A 20,513-nucleotide genomic window follows, 5' to 3' on the forward strand; every position below is an offset into this window, starting at 1 on the left:
CCCGTCGCCTCTGATCTCAAAACCATCATCCTGGAAGAGGCTATTTCGTGTGCCCAAACGCCACTTTTTCTCACTGCCCTCCTTCCTTTTCTTTCTTTCTTGGATTCGCTCTGGGATTGGCTTCCTCGAACCAAAATAGCCCTCGCAGCCCAGGGAGAGCGCTCCCGTGGGCAGTGACATCCGTGTGAGAGCCAGCGTGGCCAGTGATGTCTGTCCTTGAAGGCGCTTGTCAGCCAGTGCCGGCGCCGTGTCAGCCGTCGCCCGAGGTGACTGTGGAGGTGCCGCCACTGTGAGCTTCTTTCCGGGAAGCCTTCGGCCCACTCTGTGGGCTCTGGGGCCCCCGGAGCAGCATCTTCTTCTGCAGAGATGAAGGCGGGCAGCCGCGGCCGTGCCCTGTGGCTCTTCTGCTCGGCCGTCCCCATTCCGCTCTGTCCCCTTCTTCCCTGACTAGTGGGACCTCGCGGGCTGGTGGCACAGGGCAGACCCCCAGAGGAGGGACGGTGCTGGCACTGTGCTGGGCTCTCCTGCGGGACCGGCGGTGCGCCTCACGGTTGAGAGTGTGGCTGTGGGGTCAGGCTCGGTCTGGGTTCCAGTCCTGGCTCTGCTGTCGTCGGCCAGTGCTGTGACTTCTCTGAGCCTCAGTTTTCTGTCTGTGGAACGGGGTCCTTGGGTTTAGTGAAGACGACACAGGGAAACACCTCCTTGCTGTGTGCAGGAAGCTCAGCGAGTTGCAGCTGCTGCTCCCCTCCCGGGCACACCCGACTGGCCCCCTGCGGCCCATCCCCGCTCTTTAAGGCCCATCCCCGCTCTTTAAGGCTTCCCGTCAACAGCCCCTCTACCCCCAGGTCGACCACAGATGGAGCCTGCTTTCCTTGTAGAGTGCTGTTTTGTCCCTTTGTGTCTGGGTCCCGTCAAGAGCAAGTCCCCCAGCCCCCTGGTCCTCCTCACCCCCTACAGCTCTCCGCCTCTGTTCCTGTGATCCCGGGTCCGTCTCTGTCGTGGTGCAGAGCTGACTGCACAGCTAAGTCAGCGATGGCAAACTCCCGTGTGACGTTAACGGCAGAGCCACCCCTGGGGACGCAGGAGGGAGTCTGAGGGGGGAGCAGGGGTGCTGGACCGCGGGGGAGACCGGGCTCTCCAGCACGGATGTCACAAGGGTTAAAACCCCAGGCTGGTGGACGGAATACCTGGCTGCCGGCCGGCTGTGGTCCAGACCAGGTTGTGGCCACATCGTCTCCCCACCGCCACCGAGACTGTGAGCTCCTCAAGGGCAGGGACACTCCCGGCTGCCACCCCCGGGGCCCCGTGCTGGGGACAGTACATCGTGGGGGCCAGCACGTTTTTGATGAGTAAATAAATGCATTTGCTGTTGACTTGCTCGTTTGTTTAAAAAGTCAGACGTGTTCGACGTGGTGCTTGTAGAAAGAACAAATGAGCAAAAAGAAGGAAAGAAAAATCACTCACTTCTGAGATAAATCTTTGTCATGGTTTCTTCAGAGTTTTTGTCACGGTTTAATAAACATACAGAAAAGGACACAGATCATACGTGTTCAGCCCAACGGCTTGTCACCAACCAGACACGCTCCTGGAGCCGTCGCTCAGATGAAGAAATAGAACATCACTGCCCGCATCCCGGAAGCCGGGTCGTGCCTGTCCGGTCACCGTCACCCCGCGCCCCCAGGGCGACCCACCCTCACTGGCACCAGCACGCGCCCGTTTTGCCTGTCGGTGAGCTTCCTGTAAAGGGAGCCACCTGCCTGCTGTTCTGTGTCTGGCTTCCTTTGCCAGTATGTTCTCGAGATTCGTGTGTCGCCGCTGTTCATTCGTTCTCCTTCCCGTCCGGCATTCTGTTGGGAGAGACCACGATTCATCCTCTCTCTCTCCTGTTGGTGGGCATTTGGGTGGCTTCCAGTCTGGGGCTCTGCAAACGGCGCTGAAAGGCACGTCGGTGTGTGTGTCTCTCGGTGCACAGGTGCTCACCTGGGTATAAATCAGGTTTCTCGGTCTTGGCACTGGTGACAGTTGGGGCTGGATGATTCTCTGTGGGGGGCTGTCACTGTAGGATGTTCACACCATCCCTCTAGATGCCAGTAGCACCCCCCAAGTTGTGACAATCACCAGTCTCCAGGATTATCCCATGTCCCCTTGGGCGTGGACACAGTCACCTCGGGGTGAGACCCTGGGTGCGTGCGTGTCAGGGAGCGGAATTGCTGGGGTCGGGGAGCAAGAGCACGGCTTCAGCAGAGGATCCGCCCGTGGTTTTCCAGGTGGTGGTTCCAGTTTACGCCTCTGCCGGCCGTGTGTGACCTTCTAGTCATTTCTAGTACCTTTAAATGTAATTTATACATAAATTTCGTGGAATGAAGTCAAGCTGTAAATATCATTCCGCCCGTGCTAGATTACGTGCTGTAGTCTTTTATGTCGTTTATCACTTGTTCTTCCATTAGAGAGCAATGAAGTGATGAAGTCTGTACTGAACTCCGGAGCCTGACTTCCTTTAGCTTAATACCCGGTCCCACCACCTTCTAGTGGTGTGGCTTTGGCCAAACGACTTCACCTCTTGGAGCCTCAGTTTCCCCTTCTGTCCAACAGGGACAGTAAGGATACCCGCCTCTGTTACTGGGGATCACGTGAGTTCATTAATACACGTGAGGCGCGTGGAGCAGGGCCTGGCCCGGGGCCTGCGCCGTGTTGACTGGTAGTGCCTGTGTCAGTGGCTGTAAACATTCTCTCCTGTGGGTGAGCTGTGGTTTGTGTCAGGAGGCCTTTGGTCTGGGGTGGTAAATGGTTTTCAATTTGGGCTGCCAGATTTTGCAAAAAATAAAGTAATGATAATATAGGATACCTAGTTAAATTTGAATTTCAGGTAAACAACAGAAGAGTTTTAATATAAGTGTATCTCATGCGATATTTGGGGCATACTTATGCTAAAAAGTATACGCTGTTTATCTGAGTTCAGATTTCTCTGTGCGTCTGTGCTTTATCCAGCTGTCCTCTTAATTCTGGTTCTTTCTCTTTTGAGCATCACGGTGATTAGCATCCTGGAAGCGGCATCTTTGTGCACAAGTTGTGTTTCCAAAACTTGGCTTCTCATGTGATCACCTGGGGGCTTGTTAAAGAGCAGAATCCTGGCCCCACCCAGATCTCTTGAGACCCAATTCCCAGGGCTGGGTTGAGAGTCTGAATTTTTTTTTTTTTTGCTTAAGGAAGATTAGCCCTGAGCTAACATCTGTGCCCATCTTCCTCTATTTTGTATGTGAGACGCCTGCCACAGCGTGGCTGGATAAGCTGGTGTGTAGGTCCGTGTCCGGGATCTGAACCTGTGAACTCTGGACCGCCAAAGCGCAGCGCAAACTTAACCATACGCCACTGGGCTGGCCCCGAAAGTCTGAATGTTTAACCAAGGCCTCAGGTGGCCCAGAGCCGAGACGTGAGGGCGGACTCCTGCCTGCCCTGTTGCTGTGTGCTCAGCGAAGGGTGGGCGGGAGGCTCCCCCTCGCCGGCCCTGCCTGTGGCTCTCCCCTGCGGGTGAAGAGAAGGGCCTGGCCTGCCCCTCCGGGACCCCTCTGCTGGAGACTTCCACTGGGGCTGGGGGCCGAGAAGATGTCCCCATCTCCAGCTGCTCTCGGCTCAGCCAGGCCTGCCCGGCTTCCAGGAAGCGGCCTGAACTTGGGCGGCGGAGGGCAGGTGAGGGCATGGGCACGGGGCTGGGCGCTGATCTCTGTCTGCAGTTCTGGGAAGGCCTGGCTGGAGGCAAACAGGCAGCGGGCCAACGGTGGCCGCGGCCCAGCCGCAGGGGGGGCCTGGCTGGCCTGGGGGCCCATCTCAGCTCAAGGGGCCCTCTGGGTTCTGGCCACTGCTGGAGGGGGACAGTGCCCCTTGGGCCCAGGCCTGAGGCCTCCTGAGACCCACCATCTGGCCAGATAAGGTCAGGCCTGGCCAAGGAGCAGAGCCTGGGCCCCCAGAACGGCCCCCTCGCCCCGTCTCTGCCTGGCCAGAGCCTCAGGGACTCACGGGCCATTCATTCGGGCCCCACAGCCGCCTTGGGTCCAGGCGGGTCCCCGCGGGCCTGAGGGCACTGGTGGACAGAGAGGTCCCCTCCCCAGCCTGCCTGCAGGAGCAGCCTCCTCCCGACGTCGGAGGACTGGGCTGAGTTCTTGCCATCCGGCTGCTGCCAGCCTCCCCTGGAGCCTCCAGGCCACCGCCAGCCGGCCGGGCCACTGCCGTCTGCTCAGCTCCCAGCCATAGCCTGACAGCTCAGCCACATCGATAGGCTCGGGTCAGGGGGCCGCGGAGGCTGGTTCTCTGGGCGGGGCCGGCGGGTCCTCGGGGTTTGGGCTTGGGAGTGGGATGCTCACCCTCCTCCGTCCCCTGGCTGCCGGCACCTTGTGCTGGGCGCAGACGTTTGCTGGGGGAGAGCTTGTCGGGCAAATATGCCTAATTGTAGTGCTTTATTCCTTTTTTCTTCCTTCAAGCGTTTGTTGTAGGCCGGGCATTGTTCTAGACTGAGAGAATAGCGTGTGACGAACCCACATGGGGGCCTTGCCCTTCGGAGTGTATAGTTCTCTTTATCTGCCCTTATTGGTGAGGGGAACCCAGGGCTCAGAGAGGCCAAGCGACTTGCCCAGGGTCGCTCAGCAAGAGGCACCTGCCAGGTTGAACTCTCACTAGTTAAATGAACAACATAATCTCCACTGGATCAAGTGGGAAACTGAGTGAATAATAATGATGATGGTGATAGCCGGCGTTAATCGAAGGCTTACTGTGTCCCAGGCACTGCGCTGAGTGAGTTCTGTGAGGTCCGTGTTAGTATCATCCCATTTTTTTAAAGTTGTGAAAGCCAAGGTTCAGAGAGGTGAATTCACTTACCCAAAGTCACACAGCTAGCAAGGGGCAGAGCTGGGATTTGGACTCTGCCTGCTCAGAACAAGGAGGTGGCTCACCCTGTAGTCACCCAAAGGACGGTCCAGCTTCCTTCTCCTGATTCCCCGTCTCCTTCCAGCCCCGCCTGAGAGTCTTCCATTTTCCCCCCGGAAATCCTTCTTCCTAGCCGGGTCGGCCGTGGCAGACGGGCCCCCAAACAATAATGCCGAGCGCAGCCTCTGCTGCAGCTGGATTTCCTGCTCGCTCAGCAGGATGCAAACTTTGGCCTGGCTGTGTCTGTGTGTGGCCTTTTAAAAAACCCCTTATTTACTCTGCTCTTGTTTTTATAAGATGTGACTCTTAACGAGGCTTTAATTCAAGGTCAAAGAGTCTGGAAGTTGGCGAGAAAGCCCTTCGCCCCCCTGGGCCCCGCCAGACACGCAATCAGCCGGTGCCTGGCTTTTTTCGCCTCCTCTTTTCAACAGTCCCATTGCAACACAGCGCTTCCTCGCACCAGGAGGTGAAATGTTTGAACTGACTGTCTCGCCTGTGCCTAACTGTTTGCAAAATGCCCCCGGCCCCCTCTCGTCTTTGTTTATTTTTTCCTTTTCTGTAGGTCAAGGAAAATAATTTATTAACTTGGGAATTAGGGACAATATTGTTGCCCAGCCCCGCATCCCCCCGAGGCCCAGGCCGTCCCGCCTGCCCCGCTCGGGGAGTCGAGGCAGGCTTTTCCGGAGTGTGGCAGGGCCCGGGCGGACGGGCTAATGTATTCGCGGTCATGCTACGGAGACCCGAGTGTCTGGAACCCCAGCCTCCGGGGACCGGCGGGGCCACGCCACCGACCTGGACCCCCTGGACGGCGCCCCTGTCTAAATCCATCAGCCTCTCCAACCCCAGTCTTGGACCACTAAATAATTTACAGGCGCGCGGAGTGGCGAGCGGCGGGTCACCGGAGTTCATGGGTTAATAACAGGTTTGGTTTTCGATGTCAGCAGCTCTCTTGATAACGTATGAAAGAATCCTATTCTGTTGATTAGATTTTGAAATGGATCAATTTTTAATCAGCCGAACACCTGACTCAGTCGATAAGCGTTGCATCTCGGAGACAGGATGGAGGCCGGCTTTATTTACAGGCGTGTTTGTTTTTGGGGGCCATACGCAAATTCCTGTCCGGGCCCTCCTCCTGGAAGAAATTGACCCGATTATCTCCCAGCTCGAATGGTCGCGTTTGATCCGGCTTCTGATGAGTTGGGAAATCCATGGGTCTGTTTAAGAGATAAGAACAGCAGCTAACGGTTTGATTTAGGCATCCGTGGTTATTGATGGAAAAAGCATTTATTTGCCAATGGAGAAATTTTGCTTAATGTAACAGCAGGAGGAAGGGAGGAGGCGAAGGGAGTCTGCGCGGGAGCAGGGGCCGCAGGGGCGTGGTAGCTCTGGGGCAGCTGGGTTTCCAGCCCTGTCCTCTTGAGATTTTCAAAACAGTGGTGTGGAAGTGGGCGAATGAGCATGTTAATGCCTAGAAGGTTCATGGTGGGGGCGGGGGGGTGTTGCTCCTGGTCATTTTATTTATTCATTCAACAAGCAGTTGAGCCCACCCTGTGTTCAGAGGCTGTGCTGGGCATCATGGATGAAGCCGATGTTGAGAGAGACGGGTTGCTGCCCTCATGGAGCGTGCATTCTGGTCGGGGGCAGGGAGGGAGGCGGGAGGTAAAGAAAATCAAGGTGTCAAATCACAGACGACGCTGGGAAGCTCTGAGAGAAATAACTTGAGCACCCGGTTTCGATGTGGTCCAGGAACGTCTCCCTGGGTGAGGAGCAGCAGAAGCCGGCGTGCCGGAGGAGCCTGCGGGGCCCTGGCCCGGCGGGAGCCGAGGGATCCCCGAGGCAGAACTTTCTGGCCTCCAGACTTTTCCTCAGGCTGCAGAGCTGGGGACAGGGTGGCACGGAGGCTGGGGGCCTGCGCTGTGACGTCAGATGTCTGTGGGGCCTCCAGTCTCAGCCCTGCCCTTTGCAAGCCCATGACCTCAGACAGATGCGTCTTTCCACGCACAAGCGAGGGTGGTTTCCGGGATAGAACTTTCCAGAAGGACTCATGAGGACCTGCCACCAGTGGCTGCCTCTGGAGAGGGCTGGGTGGGAGGGGACTTTCTTCTCCATGGCCTCTTGTAGCCTCTGAAGTTATGCCCCAGTCGTGTCATTTCGTCAGTTGTCCACACCGTGTGCGATGCTCTGTGACGTACACGGGGTGGACCTGCATTCGGGACAAGGCTGGTGTTACCTCCCCCGTTTTATAGGTGAGGCTCAGAGGAGGCGTTCGCTTGCCCACAATCACACAGCCGGACCTGGCGGTCTCCCGCCCCTTCTCAGGTGCTGACCCCTCTCTCTTCCACTCGCTCGTCTCCTTTGTGGCTGTTGGTGGAGGTCGTGGATTTGTGCAACTGGGAGCAGCTGGGTTTTCCCGGCCCGAGTAGTGATTTCTCATTCCCCAGTGCTCTGCTCCGAGAACCATCGATTGGGCGGCTTTATTTATTAGCTTAATCTTTGCACATCCCTCAGCGACGCTGTTCCGGCACCTGCCTCGTCGGGGGCAGAGGGCTGCACGCACACCTGTGTGCGTGTGCTCGAGCCTGGGAGTGCCCTGTGGCTGTCAGCCTGCGTGGGCTGACCCTCTCTTCCCAGCTCTCCTGGGTGACACGCCGGCTCTCACCAGCGTCTTAATCCAGGCCTGGCACACGGTGATTGTGCACTGAGGGATCTCAGGGGAAAGAACCACCTGATCTAGGGTCAGAAGTCCCAGGTTCTGGTCCCAGTACCTCCACTCACTTGCTGTGTGATCTTGAGCAAGTCACTTCTGTTCTCTGGGCCTCAGTTCCTCACCTGTAAAATGGGAGTGATGATAATATCGGGCCTTCTCCATGTTGCTGTGAGCAGGCTGGGAACACTTCTACCTCGGGGCCTTTGCACTTGCTATTCCTGCTTTTCTCTCATGTCAGCATAGCCTGCTCCTTTGAGCTTACTCAAAAGTTGCTTTCTCAGGGAAGCCTCGTCTGGCCATCCTAACTAAAATTTCACAGCGTGCTTGTACACACACACACACGCCTGCATGCAAACCATTCTTCCCGCTATATATTTTCCTTCCTTAGCACTTAACATGATTGATCCTATTATTATATCTTTTAACCATTGATCTCATTTGCTGGCTTCTCCCATTAAAGTGGCAGCTCCAGGACAGCAGAGATTTTTTCTGTTTGGCTCCCTGCTGTCTTCCTCGCACCCAAAATGGGGCTTGGCCTAGAATAAGTGCTCAGAAGGTGTCTGTGGAAGGAAAGAATGAAATAAATCATCAGATGACACCTAGAACGGTGCCTGCCACATAGGACACACTCAACAAACGTGAGTTATTATTACTGCTAATGTCGCTGCTGTTGAGATTTTCTGAGCCTCAGTTTCCTTCCCTATAAATGGAGGGGCTGTTGGTGACAACTCTGCTAGAGCTGTTGTGAAGGTTCAGTGACGTGGATGTCAGGTTCTTGGCACAGCTCCTGACACGGAAATTCTTCAGTAAATAGCGGCTTTTATAGTTATAAGTACAGAATGAACGATAAAGCTCCGCCAGGGACGAGAGTGTTTCTGGGAAGTGGAGTTAGTGTCTGGGACCCAGGGCCCAGCCCTCACCACCCCATCACCGGTCCTGATTAGCTACTGCCGTGGTGGGGGCGCGAGCTTCTGATTTCCTTCAACTGTCGTTTACCCGGAGTGTCCAGCCGAGGTTTGCAGACGCCCCCTGGGATTCTCGCTTTCTCAGGGGTGTCTTGGGGTCTTTCAAAGTTCCTTTGATTTTGTTTTCGTTTTCTTTTGAGTATGGGAAGTTCTCTTTCTTTTTTTTTAAGAAGGAAAAGATCGGTTGATATTTATTGTCCCTGGGAAGCAGCCTCAGCACATTGCGATGTGAAGAAAAGCCAGTGCTGAGCGCACGTGGTGTGTGGTTTCTGTAAATTACAAAAGTGGAGCCTCTCCAGCCAGGGGCTGAGGTCGTGCACGGCCCAGGCCTGGGGCCCTGGCTTCACCGCTCTAGTAGGGGGAACCCAGCAGGACTCCCAGCTGCAAGCAACAGAACCCGGCTCGGCTTCCCGCCAAGACTCCGCCCCGGGGATGCTGTGCTGGCCCGCCAGGAGAGCATGGCCAGGGGAGCGCGGCAGATGTTCACGACATTGGGAGGGAGGCGGACCTGCTGGGACAGGGACCCCCAAATGAAAATAAAGGATGGTCACTAGACGCGATGGGAACTGGTACTGGGGTCACGGTTGTCCCCGTGTTGCCTGAGGCAGACGCAAAAGCAGACCGGCCGCCGCTGTCACCACTCTCACCGCTGTCCCCATTCCCCTGGGGCTCTCCAGTGACGTCTGGGGAGCTTCCACCCGCTGCTGATGGATCCGTGTCCTGGGGGCCTCTGTCCCAAACCACAAGACCCCTTTGCCTGCGAGCGGGGCCAGCGGAGCTGGACGCAGCCCTCGGCAGCCCCCTCAGCTCAGGGTTGGGCAGAAGCACCCCAGCTCTGGTGGGCGGAAGGGTTCCGGGGTCTCTTGGCTGCTGGAGGCTGGAGGCCGTTTTGTGCTTGGCTTGTTTAAGGAGGTCTGTAGGTCCCCAACCTCGAGAATGTGTGGCTCTGTCCTTTGGAATCAAGCCCCCGCAGAAGAGCAGGTGTCCCCAGGAAGACTGGGGATGTCCGTGGGGACCGCAGGGAGCTTGATGGCGTCTCGTGTCTCTGCTCGCGTCATGGACAGGGCAGTCCGGGCCTCTGCGTCGAGCTGAGATGAAGGGGAGATGCGAGGAGGGGAAACGTGGGCATCATGGCGCGCCGTGGTGGGACCGAAGTCCAGACGCAGGGCTGACGGCCTGGGCGCGTCCGCGTTTGGGGAGTTTTCTGGATTTGGAGCTTCAGTGGGAAGAGGCGCGAATTCGTTCAATGAGTTCAGCATCTCTTGAACACCTGCTGTGTGCCGAGTGCTGTGGTGGGCGCTTTGTGGGGAGAGATGGTGAGACCAAGCTTCCCAGAAGGTCTGAGGGAGCCCACGGACGGCAGTGACCCGAGTGGATGGGGGGCAGGCGGCCCGGGGAGGTTGGAGCCCAGGTCGCGGGCAGAGGGGAGACAGTTGTTCCATGAGCTGGAGCCTGGGGGAGAGGACGGGCATTTGATACAAGCCTTGAAAGTGGGAAGGCTTGACAGACTGACTGATGGGGCAGAGTACAGCGTGGGCCACACCTGCAGGCACCGAGCAGGCCAGTCTGGCTCGTGCGTGGAAGGGAGACGTGGGGTCGGGCTGGAGAAGGCAGGATCCTGAATGTCATGCAGAAGGGCTACCGGATAGCCTGGTGGGCCATAGGGAGCCACAGAAGGCGCTGGAGGAGGAGAGTGAGAGGTTGGGGACTGTGCTTAAAAGATTCTTTTGTCACAAGGTTTCTCGACCTTCACGCTGTTGACGTTTTGGGCCGTTTGGTTGTCGGGCCGTCCTGTGCGTGGTAGGCTGTGAGCAGCATCCGTGATCTCTGCCCACTGATGCCAGCTGCCTCTCCTCCAAGTGTGACCCCCGAAAGGTCTCCAGAGAGTGCCGACCGTCCTCTGGGGACCACGGGCCCCCTGGGTGAGAAGCCCTGTTGTCATGGGTGGGAGCAGAGAGGCCTGTTGGGGAGCAGCCCCGAAACGCGCGAGCACGGGCGGGAGTGGGGCGCGTGGCCTTTGAGAACAGGGACCAGAGGCCCGGGGCAGGAGGTCGAGGAGACTGGGGAGAGAGATGCTGCAGCTTCCGGGGCCGAGTCCAAGGCCCAGGCCTGTTGGGTCCAGGGGGCCGCAGCAGATGAGGAAGAGAAACTTGGGGGGGAGGGGGCTGGGGGACCCCAGAGTCCGTACGTCCTGGGGTATCTCCAGGGCTTGACACGAAGTGGGTTCCTGGAAGGGGGAGGGCGGTGGTGTTGAATGAATGAATGAGCCAGATGGGAGGCCCTTTGGAAAAAGGCCCGAGCTCGGGGGTAGCTGAGCGAAGACGTGCTGGTGGTGAGTGCCTACTGTGTGCACGCAGGTGGGCCTCTGACCTCACGGGGAGTGTAGCCTGGGGCAGAGGCGCTGAGCCAGCGGCCGCAGACACTGTGGGGTTGCAGAGGGCGCTCGGGCCGAGGAAGGGCAGCCCCGGGAGGCCGTGTGGTGGGAGGCGAGGGTGGTCAGGACTGCCGTCGACAGGGCGACCCACTTTGGGCTCAGAGAATCTGCTCATTCAAGGTCGCTTTGGTGGGGGCAGGGCGACAGCCGCCCCTCAGCCCAGGGGAGCAGTGAGGGCAGACCAGACAACAGGGCGATTTCCTCCGGTACTGGGGTGGGGGTAATCAGGGACGGCTTCTATGAGGAGGCGCCGTTTGAGCTGAGACTGGAAGGCCGAGTGGAAGTTTTCAGGGGGCAGCGCGAGGGAACAGCATATGCAAAGGCCTCGGGGCTGTGACAGAGACCGGGGTTTATGGGGCAGAGGGCCTTGACTCAAGTTCTTCAACCTTACAGACAAATATGATCTCCCCCGGCCTCCATCAGTGAGGACCTGATCAGTGGGGCGGAGCGGTTGGTGGCGTCCGGGGTGGTGACGTGCTCCCGTCCCCCCATCCCTGCACAGTTTCTGCTCCAGGGCAGCAGGGACGGCCGCCGAGGCCCCGCCCTCCCCGAGCGGGCACTTGGGGATATTTTGAGCCTACGATTCTTAGTCCCTTCCACGTACCGCTGGAGAGAGCAGACTTCACTTTTCCTTTTTTTTTTTCCAAGGCCAATTAAAAAAAGATTTTTTTCAGAGCAGGCCATCAGCTATTACGGAAACAGTAAACAGGAGTCAGAGCCCGGGCGTAAGTGGTCGGTTTTAATTAGAACATTAAAGTATTTTAACGCTTACACTTTATATTTTTGCGAACTTGATTATATAGCATTTTAAATACCTGCGAACGTTTTAAGGACTCTCGGCGATGAGTTATTTGCAGTTTCACAGGAAACTTCTATTTTAAAAGCCGAACGGTCTGCTCGCGGCCGCGAGGGCCTGGCAGCCGCATCTACACTGTATAATGAGAGGCCGCATGGGGGGTGGCCTGGCAGGCAGCCCGCTGGGCCGCGGCACCGGGCCCCCGGCCGCGCCTTCTGGAGCGGCTCCTGCCTGGTGCACGGGTCTGGGGGACCCCAGGGGCCAGCCGGGGTCCCCACACCACCCCTGGGCCGGAGGATGGTCCCCAGAGTGTGTCTCCAGGGCGTCCCTCGGTCTCCCCCTGTTGCTGCCCCTTGGCTGACTGTGAAGGCCTCTTTGAGGGGCTCCAGCCTCAGCGTGCGCCCCTCCAGGCTTCCCCCACCCAGCACCCAAAGGGGCTTCTTAAAACACAAGGCAGGCTGGTCACTCTGTCGCTCAGAAGCTCTCCAGCGTGAGGTCAAGGCTGACGCATCTCTGGGCCGCCGGCAGTGGGCCCTGCTGACCTGGCCTGGCGTCTCCGGCCCCCCTCGTGTCACACTGCCTAGCTGCACTGGCCTCCTCATCCTCCTTTGATGCTCTCGTGTTTACTGAGTGTCTGCTCTCTGCCAGCCCTTGTTCTGGACACTGAAAAGAGACAAAACCAGAGACTTTCTTAAATGCTTTTGGGTTTTGAACTATTCTAAGCTTTTGTTATGCCCCAGGACCTTTGCACTTGCTGTTCCCTCTGCCCGAGATGCTCTTCCCCTGGCTGGTTCCTTCAGTTCCTGTCTCCCCTTGGAGAGACCTTCTCTGACCATTTTTGTTAAGGCACATTTTCCCCTTCGTTCTTACATCAGCACTGTTCGATTCTCCCCGCCCCCCCCCCCCCCCCCAGCATTTGTCTCAATTTGTAACTGGGTGTTGGGTGGTTTATCATGTTGGGGTGTGTCTCCCCGGTAGAAGCATAAGCTCTGAGGAGTCGGCTCGCTTCCTGCTGTCTCCCCACCTTCCAGCAAGGGCCTGCCCAGGGCCGATGCTCAGGGCACTGTTGTCGAGGGAACAAGTGTTGATGGAAGGACCCTTTGTGCCCGCGTTGGTTTGGGATCAGAAATCAGGAACAGAAGCCGCTGCCAGAGAAGCCAGAGGTGCCTGCCTCGCGCCCAGCCTGGTGCCAGCACCTCGTTCCCGGGCTTCTCCTTCACCTGCCAGCGGCGCAGCGGCAAGTCGGGACCTCTCTGTTACTGGGCACGGTGACCGTCCCCCGGCCGCCAGCCCCTGGCAGCGAGCAAGAACGCGCTCTCTGCCCCTGCTGAGGACGTCGGTGGCACCGGCGGTTAAACGTCCCTCTCCTGTCACGGCTGCACCTTTACTGTCCTGAGAGCAGAGGGCGTCAGCAGTTCAGGTCTTAACAGTGAGGTTTGTTTCATGACGGGGAGAGTGCTCAGCCCAGCGGCGTCTGGGACATGTGGCTGGTACGCGGAGGAGGGAACCGTGATCACGGCCGGGCCGACCTGACTCCCCGTCTTCGTCGTGATGAGAGCTGAGGACAGACTGACCGAGGTGGCCACACGTAGGTCTTTCACATTAACGGGGAAGCTGTCCATTTGCACCAGCAACGGCCCTGCCACGGCCTCTGATGAGGAACGCGGTGCCCGGAGAGGAAGACGGCCAGCATGGCGGGGCGCGTGCAGGGCCCGAGGGGACGACGCCCCGTCTTAGGCCATGGGGTCACCCCCTCGGTGCTGAGGGCCCGCCTCCTGGCCCCGCCTTTCCCAGCCGTGCGCCGTCTGGTGAGGTGCTCAGCCTCGTCTCCTCTTCTGTGAAATGGGCGCACGGTGCCTGTCATCTCCGAGGGGTCTGTGGGTTATGGGGTGGAAGGTGCTGCCGTGCGCCCCTTCTTAGGAGATGCCCGACAGGTGACCGCTTGCGAGCTGTTCCTCTCTGCTCCTCGAGCCGCGGGTGACGCTGTGGGTGCGTCTGAAAGCCCGTGAAGGGGCCATCGTGGGCTTGTCCCAGCGCAGCAGGAGCTTCCTGCAGAAAACGCCCTGCATGGAAAGTCACCACGGAAAGTTCCGGCCCCTACACCTGCCGTGTCATCTTGAGGTGATGCGGGTTTTACAGAAGGCCGCGCTTTCCCTTGAGAAAATGCTTAGCCCCGTCCTGGCCTGTGGCAGCGCCGCTGACTGCCTCCGTCGGGGGACCTGGCCGCCCCCAGGGGTGCCGCCGTGGGGTGCCCACCGCTCGGCCATGTGCTTCTCCGTAACCCCGCGGTTCTGCTCCGTCCTCGGCCAAGAGCAGCCCGTGCACGTAGCAGGTGCTCCCTGGACGTTTGTTGAGTGGATGAGACCCTGTGCCCGCAGGGGGTTGACACTGGAAGACCGGCTCCCACTGAGCTGGAAACTGAGGCTCACACGGAAACCTGCCCGCGAAGTTCGCAGAGCGGTGCTCGCCGCAGCCCCGGGGTGGGGGTGGCCCGGCTGCTGTGCTGCCCTCGGCGGTGACCGGCGGCGGTGCGTCCGTGCGGGGAGCCCTGTGCAGCCCCACGAGGGAGGGCTCTGCGGCTGCACCGGCGCCCGGGGTGGATCTGGAAGGAATCGTGCTCCACGAAAAAAGCCAGTCCCGAAAAAGAAGGCCTGCCGGGCGATCCCATCCATACAGCGTCCTGGAGCGGACGAGACACGGGAGCAGGGACGGGGCGGGGCAGCTGCCGTTCGCAGTGTCCCTCGAGGTGGAGGGATGACCGTGTCCGTGTCGTTGTCCTGGCTGGGATTTCGTGCCGCAGTTTCATCGGCTCTTACCCGGAGGAAGTGGACGGAAGGTACAGGAGACCTTCTGTATTCTTGGTTCCAATTGCAAATGAGTCTACAGTTATCGCGCCGTAAAAAATTCAATTTAGGGGCTGGCCCGGTGGCGCACCGGTTAAGTGCACACGTTCCGCTTCGGCAGCCCGGGGTTCGCCAGTTCGGATCCTGGGTGCGGACATGGCACCGCTTGGCAAGCCATGCTGTGGTGGGCGTCCCACATATAAAGTAGAGGAAGATGGGCACGGATGTGAGCTCAGGGCCAGTCTTCCTCAGCAAAGAGAGGAGGATCGGCAGTAGTTAGCTCAGTGCTGATCTTCCTCAAAAAAAACCCCAAAACAAACGACAAGTTCAATTTAAAAAAGTGGAGAACTGAAAGCACCTCCTGAAATATTAGGGACACAGCGGACCGGCCCCCTGCCGTGTGATCCATTAACTCAGGTCTTCACAGCGGCTGTGGGCAGCAGATGGATGTGATGTCACCATTTTACAGGGAAGGAAACAGGCTCAGAGAGGTTTAGGAAGTTGTCTGAAGACACACAGCTGGCAGGCGGTGGAGGTGGGACTCCAGCCTGGCAGTGTCTGGCCCCAAACCCTGAGTTCTTTCCTCTAAACGTGTCGCTCTGACTCTCTGCCGTTTGGATGCTGAGCAGAGCCAGGAAGCTCACCTCCCTCGTGCTGTCATGTGATGTCTGACCTCGTGGCTGGGCACCGTGGTGACCTCTTAAGTAGCTGACCACTCTGCAGAGGAGAGGTGGCCTGAGCTTCCCGTCTGCCTGCTCCTGAGTGACCCGCTGACCGCAGGAGTCACCACCCGCTCCCCATGCATTATGGTGGGTGTGCAGTGTTGGTGTTGTTCGACCCCTTTTACAGGTGGGGGCACTGAGGCACAGGACAGAGAAGGAGCGGGGGTTGTCACGGGTGGAGGTGTGGTCCTTTCCGGCTCTGGCGTCCTGCGGGTTGGTCACAGTCCCTTCGATTTGTCCTGCACGGCTGGCGTTCTCAGCGCCCCGTCCACCCCGTGATGCGCTGGCGAGGGCACAGGCAGCACCGGGATCGAGTCCTGTCTGCAGAGCTCCAGACCGGGGCCCGGCCACGTGGCCGCTCTTCTCCCAGCCTTGCTTCCTCATCGAGAAGTGGGGGGTAACAAGGGTTAAATAGGAAAACCGAGAACACGGCGTAGGGGACAAAACCGCTGGCAGAGTCTGAGGTCCACCTGGGCCCCGAGCTCTGCGCAGAGGCCGCTGGGAGGAGCAGCGCCCCCTCCCTGAGTTATCTGCCCCCACGTGGCTCCTTGGGGCCTGCCGTCACCTGGGCCCGAGTTCTGCTCAGCTGCTGGTTTCCTGAGCAGGGTGGCACGTGCGGTAACTGGGGCTGTCAGGGGGCCTGGGAGCCTTCCTGCAGGAGGCAGCCCAGAGCTGACAGATGCCTCGGCTTTGCCAGGTGAGTGGGAAGAAGAGGAGGGAAGGGCGTTCCAGAAAGGGGGAACATCAGGTGCAAAGGCTCAGAGGTCAGAGGGTACACGTGCTTGTGGGGAACTTTAACCAGGGTATTAATGCTTGAGCATTAAACAGGCACAAAGCAGATCCAGTCACTCTGGCCCTCAGTCTCTTCTTCTGTTAAAACAGCCCAAAGCAGGCTGGATGGGTCCTAGGGAGCTCCCGGCTGGGTAAGGAATTTGGGCATCCTCTTGAGGGCGATAGGGAGCCGTGGAGGGTTTTGAGCAGAGGAGGGATGCAGGTTGACTTACATTTGAGAAAAGTGGTTCTGGAGTGGAGGTCGCTGCAGTATCTTGGCAAGCGGCCGCAGAGGATGGGAGCAGCTGTGGGAGTGGACTTGGATGGAAGTGGATGAATGCAGGGCGTCCGTCAGTGTGGAGCTGCCCGGTCTCGCAGAGGGGCCAGGTGGGCAGATCCCGGGTGAGCCGGGTTTCTGACTTGGGTTTTGGGCTGGGCAGCTGGGGAGAGGCCCCCTACCTCTCTGTTCCACAGTCTCATCTGTAACACCTCCCCCATCTCCTGGCGTCCTTGGCGTTGGGATCAGACGAGCTGCCCCCTGAGACCGTGCCTTACAGCGAACAGCAAAAACCCAAACCCCCCGGAGCCCAGACTATGGGGCCGAGGCCCCTGGAGTTCAAGACACAGCTCCCTTGTTACGTCCAGGGGTTTTTCAACCCAGTCAGCTTATCACAGATCCTGTCGGTTTTCTTTTCTTTTTCCATTGTGAAGATCAGTTTGGGGCCCTCCCCTCTTCTGCTCATCTCAGGAGAAACGCTCAGAAACGGCGCCGTCACTGAACCACAGACCCCAGAGCCAGCACCCTCGCGTCCGCAGCTCCTGCCGGGGGCCCAGCCCTCCTGACGGTCACCTCCTTTCTCATCTTCTGGGTTGAGGACACTGGGGCTTGTGTCTGCTGTGCCGCATCCTAGCTGACGGCATCCTCTCCCGCCTCGGTTTGCACATCTGTGTAAGGGGTCCCCCTTTAGACTCACCTGGGGAGGTGGCCAGAGTGGTCAGTGAGTCCGCTCCAGCCAGGGGCCGGGTGACAGGGCCCAGCGCCTGGTCCAGAGGACGGCCTCCTGAGATGCGGCTGGTGATGGATAACCCTGGGGGTGGCCTTGGCGTTACCGTTTGGGAGGGACATGAGATTGACCTCCTTCGAGCTGCTGGGGGCGTGGGTTCCTGACTCAGCCCTGCCCTGTCCACGGAGGCCTGGTGGAGACACATGGGGGTCACCGCTGGCCAAGGTCACGTGGGACCGGACGGCCTCCACTCCTCCCTGGGCAGCCCTGAGTCCAGGGAGGCACTCGATGGGGCCACGGCGGGGGCAGCACCCGGCCAGCTCGTTCTGGTTGCCCAACTGATGGGCCCCATTTTGAGTTTTCACCCCGGCCAGCCTGGAACATCCCAGAGGCCCCCACAGCTGTCGCCTGTGGTTCTGGGCACCTTTTATACAATAACGTTGTGTGAGTTTCCTGGGCCCGCCGTGACAGATGACCGCCCGCTGGGGTCTGAAAACAACAGGAATGTCTTCTCTCAAAGTTCTGGGCCGGAAGCCCGGAATGCAGGTGTCGCGGGGCGGTGCTCCCTCTCACGGCTCTGCGGGAGGGTCCCTCCAGCTCCTGGTGGCATCCGCAGCCGCTGGCCTTCCTTGGCTTGTGGCTGCATCGCCCCGACCTCTGCCTCTGTCGTCACACGGCTTCCCTGTGTGTCCTCGTCTCTCCTCTTCTCGTAAGGACGGGTCCCTGGGTCCAGGGCTCCCCCAGCCCAGCATGACCCCAGCTTTCCTGATTACGCCTGCAGAGACCCTGCTTCTCATTGAGTCCCAGTTGGAGGTTCCAGGTGGACGTGAGTTTGGGGAGGGGCCGTGCTCTGCCTGGGACTGACGTCTGCAGACGACGTTGAGGGTGAGAGCATCCTTCCGCTCTGCGTCTTGGGGGGGTTCTGTGGCGGGGGCGTGGGGACGCCCCCCCCATGGGTAGGAAGAGGGGCTCCAAGGGTTCATCCTAAATGTGACCCTGACGGAAACACGGCTGCTCGGGGCTTCACGGCGGGCGGAGGAGGGCAGAGCCTGCAAGCGGGCCGGGCTGAGGTCCGGGGCCGTGCGTGTGCCCCTGGTCTTGACCATCTGCGTTTCCCTCAGCCTCGGTTTTCGTCTCTGTGAACTGGGGATAATTCCAGCTCCTTCCTTGTGGTGCGGTTGTGAGGACGTCGCGTCCGGATTTTAGTGCGGCAGGCCGCTGCGTGCAGGGTCTCCGCTGTCTGGACGGGGCCTCTGGGGCAGGGAGGGGCCGTGACTGGTGGGGACAGCCGGGAACCGAGGCGGGATGTGCTGCTCCAAGAACAATGCTCCCTCCTCTCAGGTCCTGCCCTGGTTCCCCAGCGGTCGCCCAGGAGGGTCTGAGCCCTTTAGTGGGAAAGCTGGTGAATACGAATCTAGAAGCGAATCTTCGCGGAGACGGCTGCAATCCCCATTCTACAGATAGAGAAACTGAGGCGCGGGAGGGTTTAAGCTCCCTCCTGAGACCGCATGGCTGGAAGGTGGTGGAGCAGAGATTGAAAGCAGGTACATCCAAATTCTCCTCTCTGATTCCCCCTCCCTCTCTTAGGCTCCTCCGTGCCTCAGTTTCCCCATCTGTAAAATGGCATCTACTCTGGGTTCCCGGCTGAGAGGACCCCGGCTCCAGCAGACCTGCCCCGAGGCCCCAAGTGTTACGTAAGCCCCGGGTGCCCAGGAGGCTGGCTCCACCCGCCACCTCCCGCCCCTCGCACCACAGCAACTTGAGATTTTTACACCGACAGGAGCTGTGTGTGGGGTGCTGAGCAAGCGGGTGTGTGTGTGTGTGTTTGCAACAAATATTTTATAATAGAGAAGCCTCGTCTGCCACTTCCAAAAGTAGAGAAAAACCCCTCACTTAGAGTAAAAATAACACAGCTGTGTCCCCAAAGTCACTGAACTCAGCTGGAACCCAGAGCGGCGGCTGCTTGGGCTCGCCCAGGGCGCCGGGTCTGGGCCGGGATTTTGGAGAATGGACACCCGGACCTTCAGGAGAAAAGCCTCTGTGGTTTGTTGATGGGTGAAGTGACTGTCCACCTTTTTTTTTTTTTTTTTTTTGCTGCAGGAGGAAGGTCTCCCTGAAACGCCCTGTCCTCTTGCTCTTTTCAAAGTCGCTGGACAGTTGATCGCCCCGCCCTGGGGCCGGGCACCTCCGAGCTTTTATTTCTTGGAGGCCAAACGTTGATGTTGTGTGAAATGGGAGCTTGGCAGGGCCTTTGTGCGGACCTCAGGCTTCCTGAAAAATTTATTTGCTGTGACGGTGATCCGCAGGAGCGCGTTGATGTTTATCTCCAGCCGCCCGTGCCAGCGGGGAGGGGAGAACCACCTGGCTGCATGTCCTCCGAGCCTTGCGAGGCTGTTTAAATGAGTATCTAATAGTGAACTTCCAGGAGCGGCCAGGCAGCTTGATGGACAGGGTGCGGTGCGCGATTAACCATGAGTGGGCTCGATCCTTCCCCCACGTTCCAGAAAAAGCTTTATCATGTCCTGGGCGGGGGTTCATGAGAGCCCGGATCTGAAGCTGCACAGAATTAGCCTGGCTGTTCAGTGGCAGAGTCAATAATTGCAAGAGCTGCGTGAAGGTGGCGCCGGGCTGTGCTGGGCCGGCATGGCAGCCCGGGCCACCTCCCTGTGGCTGGAAGGTCAGGCAACGGTGACGGGGGCCTGGAGCTGGCCCAGGGAGGCGAGGGGCGCGCCGGGAGCCTGGCTGTCCCGCCAGGGGAGTGACTCTGCTGTGGCCTCCAGCTTGGAGGGTCCGTCCCCACGAGGGACGTGTCTTCCTGGTGACTGCAGTGCCTGGCCCTCTGGTGGCGCCCACAAAGGGTTTATGTGACTGGCCCATGACTGTCTGTCTTGCCCCTTGGGACCAGGAGTTTTGCGCGGCCTGGAGGCATCGTCTTTAACCTGCACGGCTCTCCATCTCTGGGAGAAGGTGCACTCTCTTTGTTATAAAGTCCCCGCCCCCCCAGCCTCTGTCTGTCCGTGTCACCTTTGGGAGTGATGGAGCCCTCAGTGTCTGTGAGCTGCTCAGCCCCAAGAGCTCGGGGACCCATCAGTTGACCGCAGTCTCCCCAGCCCCCAACACTCCCTGGGGTTTCTTACGGGCTTGGCCGCTGTTTGTTGAATGACTGGCGTGGGTTTTGCTGGGAAGGAAGCAGCTGTGGTTAGAGCTTGAAGGTCAGATAACCTTGGGATCAAATTCTGGTCTGTTATGTTACCTGCTGTGTGTCCTCAGGCAAGTGGCTTGCCCTCTCTGGGTCTTTGTTTCCTGGTCTGTAAAATGGGTAAGTGGGGAAGTGACTTCACCATTTTGAGTCTC

The 20,513-nt window shown here is 58.9% G+C and overlaps 1 protein-coding gene across 2 annotated transcripts in view; it reads left to right on the forward strand.

The window, feature by feature from the left end:
• CUX2 (cut like homeobox 2) overlaps positions 1–20,513 on the forward strand; it is a 236,497-nt gene that overhangs the window by 28,470 nt on the left and 187,514 nt on the right. Inside the window, exon 1 of one of the 2 annotated variants that reach the window (XM_046640743.1) lies at positions 3,615–3,687. The exons of the other annotated variant lie outside the window; for it this stretch is intronic. The gene's annotated coding sequence lies outside the window, so the exon portion shown is untranslated. Of the gene's footprint in view, positions 1–3,614; positions 3,688–20,513 lie in introns of those variants that run through there. 2 annotated transcript variants of the gene reach the window in all.

Source organism: Equus quagga, chromosome 15, assembly GCF_021613505.1.
Source record: "Equus quagga isolate Etosha38 chromosome 15, UCLA_HA_Equagga_1.0, whole genome shotgun sequence".
NCBI classification, from domain to species: Eukaryota; Metazoa; Chordata; class Mammalia; order Perissodactyla; family Equidae; genus Equus; species Equus quagga.